We start from the raw sequence: 8520 nt of genomic DNA on the forward strand, positions 1-8520 counted from the left end.
TTGTACTTTTGTTTTTGTTAGAGGGAATGTAAGGAGGAGAGAGATAGAGAGATAGAGAGATAGAGAGATAGAGAACAGAGAATGTTGATAAGTTGGAGTAGCGTACGCCACCGGTAGCTCATAACCTTTTGGGAAAGGGTACTCTAAGCAAGTGACAGAGAGGAGTGCACCAATAAGGTGTGGGAAAATGGTCTCGCATATTAGAGGGTAGTGAGATCATTGCATCTAAGGAGGAGACAGATAGACACAGAGGTGCTAGTGTACCCTACCCATCGGTTCAAAGAACTTTTTCCCATTATACTTAAACCCCAACTCGTCTAAGTGTGTGAATTGCAAACCATAACCATTCACTGAAATTGTCTTTAATCGTTTAAACCAGAACAGATGAAATTGTGCAAAGATATTTGGCCCTGAAGGCGGGTTAGGATTGGAAATTTTTAGCCCTGAGTCAAGGTCGGATTGGGCCAAGGTTGAGGTCTCAGACTAAGTCTGGTCCGGCCCGGCCCGACCCTGTTTTAAGTTATAGTATAAAAATATATATATTGATATAATGTATATATATTATAAACTAAACAGCACCCACATTTTGTTACATGATGTCATGATATATTATATATGAAGATAGTATGTGATATAATACATTTTATTATAGTGTTCTCGACCCAAAAAAAAAATAAAAACATTTTATTATAGTGTTATTTTACGTAAAATTGATAATTTTCTCCCCAGTCCATTCCAGCCCATGCATTTCCTTCCCCTTCCCCATGATCAGGGCCAATCAGGGTCAGCCCAGCCCGACCTTGAGGGCGGGTAGGGTTGGATTTTTCAGTCCCTGAGTCAGGGTCGGTTCGGGTCGGGTCTAGGCCCAGCTAAGGGGACTCAGGGTTGGGCTAGGGTTTTATAAAGCCTGGCCCAACTCGACCCTGTTGCAGCCCTAGGTGCAGTTCAATTTCAAATCTATACATCATCGGTTTTGAACCGATTAAAGTCAATATACTATTGAACCGATCATACATACATAGTCAATTAAAAAAATTATTTAGTCTTGGCATTCTATATACGTTCTCTAGTATTTTAGAGTGGATTTACAACGTGTAAATTAATTTAATCTGTTTTTATTTCCTTAGACATTTTGGGTTTAGACATCATGGGTCAAGCCCACTAGAATCAAATTTTTTTACTGGGCTTCAAAATAGGTACATTCTCAATTGGGCCCAAAATTGTTAACTCAAATCCGTAACTCAAGCCGGCCGGAAACAAAATCGAAACCACAATCAATAAAAACCATTTAAACGAACAATTTATTAGAAACAGTTTAACCAGAATCGTCTAAACAAACAATTTAGAATCATTTATTAAGTAGCTTTGGTTTAGCAAACTATTTGATTTTGATTTCTACTTTTTGTATTGAACTGAACTGAACTGAACCGCTTAACTAGAACCGAAGCGAATAACACATTTAGGCTATGTTTGGTATGCATTCCCATTCTAAGAATGTACATTCTCATTCTCAAAACGCATAATGCATTCTTAACTGAGAATGCAAACACTATTTGGATACATGTTTGGTTTGAATGTATTCTTTGTTTCAGAATGTTTAAGCATTTCATCGAACACCTTGTGGACTACTATCAATTATTGATAATTAACAACAAAATATAGCTTTCATGTCCCCTAAACTAAGAACATAAAGAACATTTTACAAAGAAGTAGTACCAAAACGTAAGATTCTATGGATGGTAAATCTGGGCTGTCAATCCCTTTCTTGCTCAACCATGAACAAGAAGTCCTTCTCTGCCCAGCTAAGATAATGTTTTGGTGCAAGGTGAAGAAATCGAAGAAAGCCAACGTTGCCAAGACAAGCAGAAGAACAATTTGGATCCTCTACTGTCGAACTGCCCGGCAGGACCGTGCTGTCCAGACACGGTGTTGTGCGCAATGTCCGCCTTACCCCTGCCCAAATGCCTTGCCCGAGTGGAGGTAAGGCGATCATTGTGCGTAGCACCACGTCAAAAATAGGAGAGATTACATAAACAATCCTGCAAATTGCAATTAAATGCAATTTGAATGACATCAAATAGGGTCTACCATTAAGTACGAGAAAAAAAAATCTCTCCCTCTCTCTTTCTTTCTAGCATTTATGTCATTTTTTAAACGATGTCATCTCTCTCTCTCTGCAACACCTCTTCAAACACTTGTCATTTTTCTTTAAAGCACCACATCTATTGCACATAGGCACGGGAGCATTGTAGACAAAGGCATTAAACTCGAAGCCACGGGCGCACATAACACCATGGCACCTCTTCAGAAGGAGGGAAGCTTGCCACAAACTTTGAGAACAAAAGGGAAGGTTGAGTAGTCAAGCTTCCATCCCAACTTCTCCATTCGACAGTAAAGGCTAAGAGCGTTGGCAAGAAGTCCAAGGCGAACATCTCGCCTGATGAGGGCATTCCACTGGAAGACAATTGTAGGAGAAAGTGAGAGGCGTTCGAGTGCAGCAAGGGTGCAGACAGGAGCGTCGCAAGCGCCATACATGGCAACTGTTGAGATTGGATTGAGTATTCAATAGCCTTGATTGTCTCTACTATAGTAGTAGAGTATATATACAGTATTATAATATGATCTCCTAGTATCTTGGAGAATAATACAAGTATGGAAATAAGATATTACAAAGGATATGATCACATGTGATAATACTCTAAAAGGTAAGTCTTGATTCTCAAGGAAATGCTGCATATGGTAACCCTGGTAATGGTAAGTTTGTGGAAGGCATGTCTTCATATCTATGGAACTGCCATATGTGATATTACTCAAGATGATAGGCTCACGTATGGCAAGTGGAGAGAATATGGAGAGAGAGAGGATCTCTCGGTTGATACACCCCCTCAAGGTGGGGATTTGATCGGCCAAATTCGTAGCTTGTCACATAGAAACTTGAATCAAGCGGTGCTGAGCGCTTTGGTAAATATATCTGCGATCTGATCATTGGTTGAGATGAATTGGACCTGTAGTTCCCGGGCAACAACTTTATCTCGAACAAAATGAAAGTCGATCTCCACATGCTTCGTGCGAGCATGGAAGACCGGATTGACTGATAAGTAGGTGGCCCCAATATTGTCGCATCATAGGATAGGAACAGCTGTGACAAGGAGTCCAAGTTCACCAAATAAGGAACGTAGCCATGTCAACTCAGCACACGCATCAGCCACGGCTTTGTATTCAACTTCGGTAGAGGATCGAGCCACGGTCTTCTACTTCTTCGATGTCCAAGAGATTAAGTTTTGGCCCATATAGATAGCATAACCCCCTGTTGATTTACGATCTGAACTGTTGCCGGCCCAGTCCGCATCCGAGAAAGCCTGTAGTTGGGTGCTCTTTGACTTAGTAAAAAGCAGGCCATGCTCCTTAGTGCCTTTGAGATAGCGTAGTATACGCTTCACCATAGTCCAGTGGTCCTCGGTGGGGGCATGCATATACTGGCAAACCCGATATAGAGTAGGATCGGCCATAGCAGCACCCCCTGAATATGATGTTGGGGATGTAGTAGCCATGGGTGTTGAAACCGGTTTTCAATCGGTCATGCCAGCCCGCTGTAAGAGATCAGAAATGTACTGGGACTGTGACAATAAAAGTCCATTCGACTGTGTGACAGTCTTAACACCAATGAAGAAACTAAGAGGGCCGAGATCCTTAATTGAGAATTTTGTGGCTAGCCTTGATAGTAGATCTGTGACATGTGGTTCCTGGTTACCTGTAACCAAAATATCATCAACATACACCAAGATATAAGTAGTAATGTGCCCATGTTGATAGATAAATAGAGATGTATCGGTTTGGGATGACCGAAAACCCAATGAGACCAAGAATTCTGAAAGTCTATGGAACCAAGCCCGTGGGGACTGTTTAAGCCCAAAGAATGAGTTATAAGACGACACACATGGTTTGGAAAGTTGACATCAGTGAACCCATGTGGTTGGGTCATGTAGACCACCTCATCAAGGACGCCATGTAAGAAGGCGTTTTGAACATCCAACTGACGGACCAACCACCCATTAGAAACCGCTAGTGATAGAACGGTTCGAATGGTGGTGGGCTTGATAACTGGGATGAACGTTTCATTATAGTCCAACCCTTATTGTTGGTGAAAACCCTTTGCCACGAGGCGGGCCTTATAACGCTCAATGGAGCCATCGGCCTTGCGTTTGACCCTATAAACCCACTTGCAGCCAACCAGATTCATGGACTCTTGATAGGGCACAAGTGACCATGTGCCATTTCGTAGTAAGGCATTAAATTCATCATCCATTATCTGTCTCCAGTGGGGAAATTTGTTTGCTTGTGAAGAGCAAGTGGGCTCAAATGTAGGATCAACATTGGTTGGGGTGGTGTGGTGGGCAATGGGTTGGGCTATGGTTTTGGGATCAACATATAGGTCCAATAGAGATTGGGTTTTGAGGGGTGGGCTAGAGGAAGTGGACATGGGAACCGTTAGGTGGTGAGAGATGGGAGTAATGGGCGTTGGAGGCGAGGTGGGGAGAGGTGGGGGAGATGTCTTGGGGAGGGGTGTGGTGGTTACAATGTTGGGGGCAACACCCCAAGGGATGGGGGGGTTCGGAGGGGCAATAGTGGTGTGGTGAGGCTTGATGAGAAAAAGGAAAATAATCCTCATTAAAGCAAACATGGCGAGAAATGTATATACGATGAGTGCGGAGATCCATACAACGATAACCAACATGTGATAGACTATATCCTAGAAAAACACAAGGAGATGATCTAGGGTCCATCTTATGGGCATGGTAAGGTCTAAGCCAAGGAAAACATAGGCATCCAAAGATACACAGAAAGGAATAGTCAGGGGCCTGTTTGGTGACCAATTGGTAAGGAGAAATATTGTCAGTGACAGGAGATGGTATGCGGCTGATTAAGTAGACCGCTGTCTCAAAAGCATAATCCCAATAAACAGAGGGAATAGAAGTATGGGAAAGTAATGTAACACCAGTCTTGGCAATATGCCGATGGCGTCTTTCAATAGAACCCTGTTGCTCATGAGTGTGTGGGCAGGACACACGATGTTGGATGCCATAGGTGGCAAAAAAAGATTTAAGGGAACGGAATTCACCCCCCCCCAATCAATCTGAATGGCCATGATAGAACGGGAAAATTGATTTTCTACCAAGGCCACGAATTGTAGAAAACAAGGAAAAACATCCAATTTTAATTTTAATAGATAAAACCAGATATATTTGCTAAAGTCATCAACAAAAATAAAAAAATAACGGTTGCCTTCAGAAGAGGCAGTAGGATGAGGTCCCCATACATCACTAAAAATTAAGTCCAAAGGTAAAGAACTACGAGAAACAGTTTGTAATAAAGGTAAACGATGGGCCTTGCCCATTTGACAAGCGGAGCAGAAATGAGGAGACTTAGGATGACGCTGATCCGAAACCATGAGACGAAGAACACGATCATGTGGGTGTCCCAAACGATGGTGCCAACGATCATAGGAGGAGGCAGACATCAAGTTTGCAGAAGGAGATGGAGCAGTGGAAAAGTTGTATAAGCCAGCTTTACTGGGTCCAGAAAAAAGAATCTCTTTGCTGGCCAGATCCTTCACAAGAAAAAAAGAAGCATGAAACTCAAAAAATACACGATTGTCATGGCAGAATTTTTGGACATAAATTAAAGAATTAGTGAGGGAGGGGACATGCAGAACATTAGATACTAAAAATGGTCGATTAGAGGAAGGAAGAGAAACAGAACCTATGTTTACAATGGGTAGACCATTACCATTACCAACTTGTAGCTGATTTGTACCTCCGTATGGATCACATGTAGTGAAAGAATGCAGATTAGGCATGGCATGGTGGGTAGCGGTAGTGTCAGGAATCCAATGAGTGGGTGTGTGGGGTGTGGGCTGTTGGGTGGGGTTGGTGTAATTGGCAGTGGGCTGGTTCGTGGGAGGGTTATAGGTGAAGGGCATGGGTGTAGGGAGGAGGGGTGGCTTATTGTTTGGGTTAGGATTGGTGGTAGGAGCTTGTTGGCGATAATAACATGTAGGTGCTTGATGGTTGGTGCGGCCACAAATGGTGCAAGGGCTATGTGCATAGGCATTGAAACGGCCAAAACCATGTCCACGACCCCGACCTTTAGATGTGCCACGACCAGAAGAGGATCCAGAACCACAGCCTTGCTGTGTGAGATTAGCAGAGGCCGCGGCAGAAGGATCAATAGTAGCACGTCTTGAATTGATCAGTGACTCATGACTCATGAGAAGTCCATGGAGCTCATAGTATGTAAGAGGTGGCTGACGACACTCATAGTTGGGACCACAGATTGGTATTCCTCTCGTAGAGATCTGAAAATATGGATATTAAAATCCTCGGCAGGAAGTGGTTTGCTTGCAGCTGCTAGTTCATCTGAGAGCTCCTTTGCTCGATGAAGGAACTGAGAGATGGTTTCATTATGTTTGTGCACCAGATTTTGAAGAGCAAAGTTAAGAGCAAGAAGCCATGGAGTGTTGGGATTGCTGAAGGCTGCGGTTAGGGCATCCCAAATTTCTTTGCTGCTGACGCGCCCAACAACAAGAGGTAATGCATCCTTATCCAAAGAAGTGATAAGAAGACTCATAATTGCAGCATCTTGAATGTGCCACTCTGCTGCTTTCTCAGGGTCATCTGGACATGGTTTGTCACCAGTGACATGGTCATAGAGGCGTTGTCCAATCAGATATGGAACAACCTGCGTCTTCCAATATATGTAGTTTGTGGAGTTGAGTTTGATCGATAGAAAATGGTGAGCACCCGAACCAATGGAGGTGGAGGAGGGCACAATGGTGGTGGAGGAGGGGGCGGTTACACCCACAATAGAGGTTCCTTGATTCTCCGTAGAAGAGAAAACGCGGGAGGGGGAGAACAAGGATTAGAAAAAAAACAAAAATATTTTAGAGAGATGGCTTGTTTGAGCATTTGGCTCTGAATACCATGTTGAGATTGGATTGAATATTCAATAGCCTTGATTGTCTCTACTATAGTAGTGAATATATATACAGTATTACAATATGATCTCCTAGTATCTTGGAGAATAATACAAGTATGGATATAAGATATTACAAAGGATATGATCACATGTGATAATACTTTGAAAGGTAAGTCTTGACTCTCAAGGAAATGCTGCATATGGTAACCCTGGTAATGGTAAGTCTGTGGAAGGCAGGTCTTCATATCTATGGAATTGCCACATGTGATAATACTCAAGATGGCAGGCTCACGTATGGCAAGTCGAGAGAATATGGAGGGAGAGAAAATATGGAGAGAGAGAGGATTTCTCGGTTGATAGCGACGATGTCGCTTGCCATGCATATGAGACCTCTAACTAGGATTTGTTGATGAATACATTAGGCTTCAAAGGCATATTTGAATTCCTTCAAGAGAGAAGCAAATGGTGTGGTAGTGGCAATGGGAAAGTTGCAGAAGGGGTCTGGGAGTTAGGGGGCTTCGAAGACTTACTACAGAGACTGAAGTCTGATGGATGACACCACAGAGGAGGTGAGATTTATTGGGTTACTAGGGAGGTGGAGGGAGGGGAGAGGACACGCACATGAGAGAGATAGAGGGACCTTTATTCGCTGATGTAACTGGAGCGCTGTTGTGCGCATTGTGCGGCGCAGCAACGGCCATGTGTGCACAGTGGGGCCGGCTGTGCACACATGGCCGCTGCTGCGCCGCACGATGCGCACAACATCAGATAAAAATTTGAGACGGAGAGCAGGTTTGTTCATATGTTCTCGTCTTTCTGTACTCATGGCTCATTGCTAGGGCTACAATAGGGTCGGGTTGGGCCGGGCTTTATAAAACCCTGAGCCCAACCATGAGTCTCCTAAGCTGGGCCCTGGCCCCACCCGACCCTGACTCAGGGCCTGAAAAATCCAACCCTGACTCGCCCTCAGGTTGGGTTGGGTCGGGCTGACCTTGATTGACCCTAATAATAGAGAGGGGAAAGGAAATGCATGGGCTTGAATGGGCCAAGGAGAAAATTATCACTTTTGCGTAAAATAACACTACAATAAAATGTATTATATCACTTATTATCTTTATTTTCATATATAATATATTATATAACAAAATATGGGTAACATTTAAAGTTTAGAAAATATATTATATCAATATATATTTTATAGTATAACTTAAATCAGGGTCGGGCTGGGCCGGACCAAGCTTAGCCCGATGCCTCAACCCTGGCCTGATCCGACCTTGACTCAGGGCTAGAAATTTCTAGCCCTGAGCCGCCTTGGGGCCAAATATTTCAGCCCAGGCCTTGTTCAAGCTCAGGACATGCCAGGGCGGGTTCAGGCCGACAGGGCCAAACTTGTACCCCTACTCATTGCTATTTCACGAGCTGAAGTTCAATGCAGAACGAGACTAGAAAGCATACCACCAACAAAAAAAAAAATAATGGGCCTCGTTCTTGGATCCATTATAGGATTTGAAAATAGGAAGCATACCAGACAAATTTTTTTTTTGG

This window comes from Telopea speciosissima, chromosome 1, assembly GCF_018873765.1.
Source record: "Telopea speciosissima isolate NSW1024214 ecotype Mountain lineage chromosome 1, Tspe_v1, whole genome shotgun sequence".
NCBI lineage: Eukaryota > Viridiplantae > Streptophyta > Magnoliopsida > Proteales > Proteaceae > Telopea > Telopea speciosissima.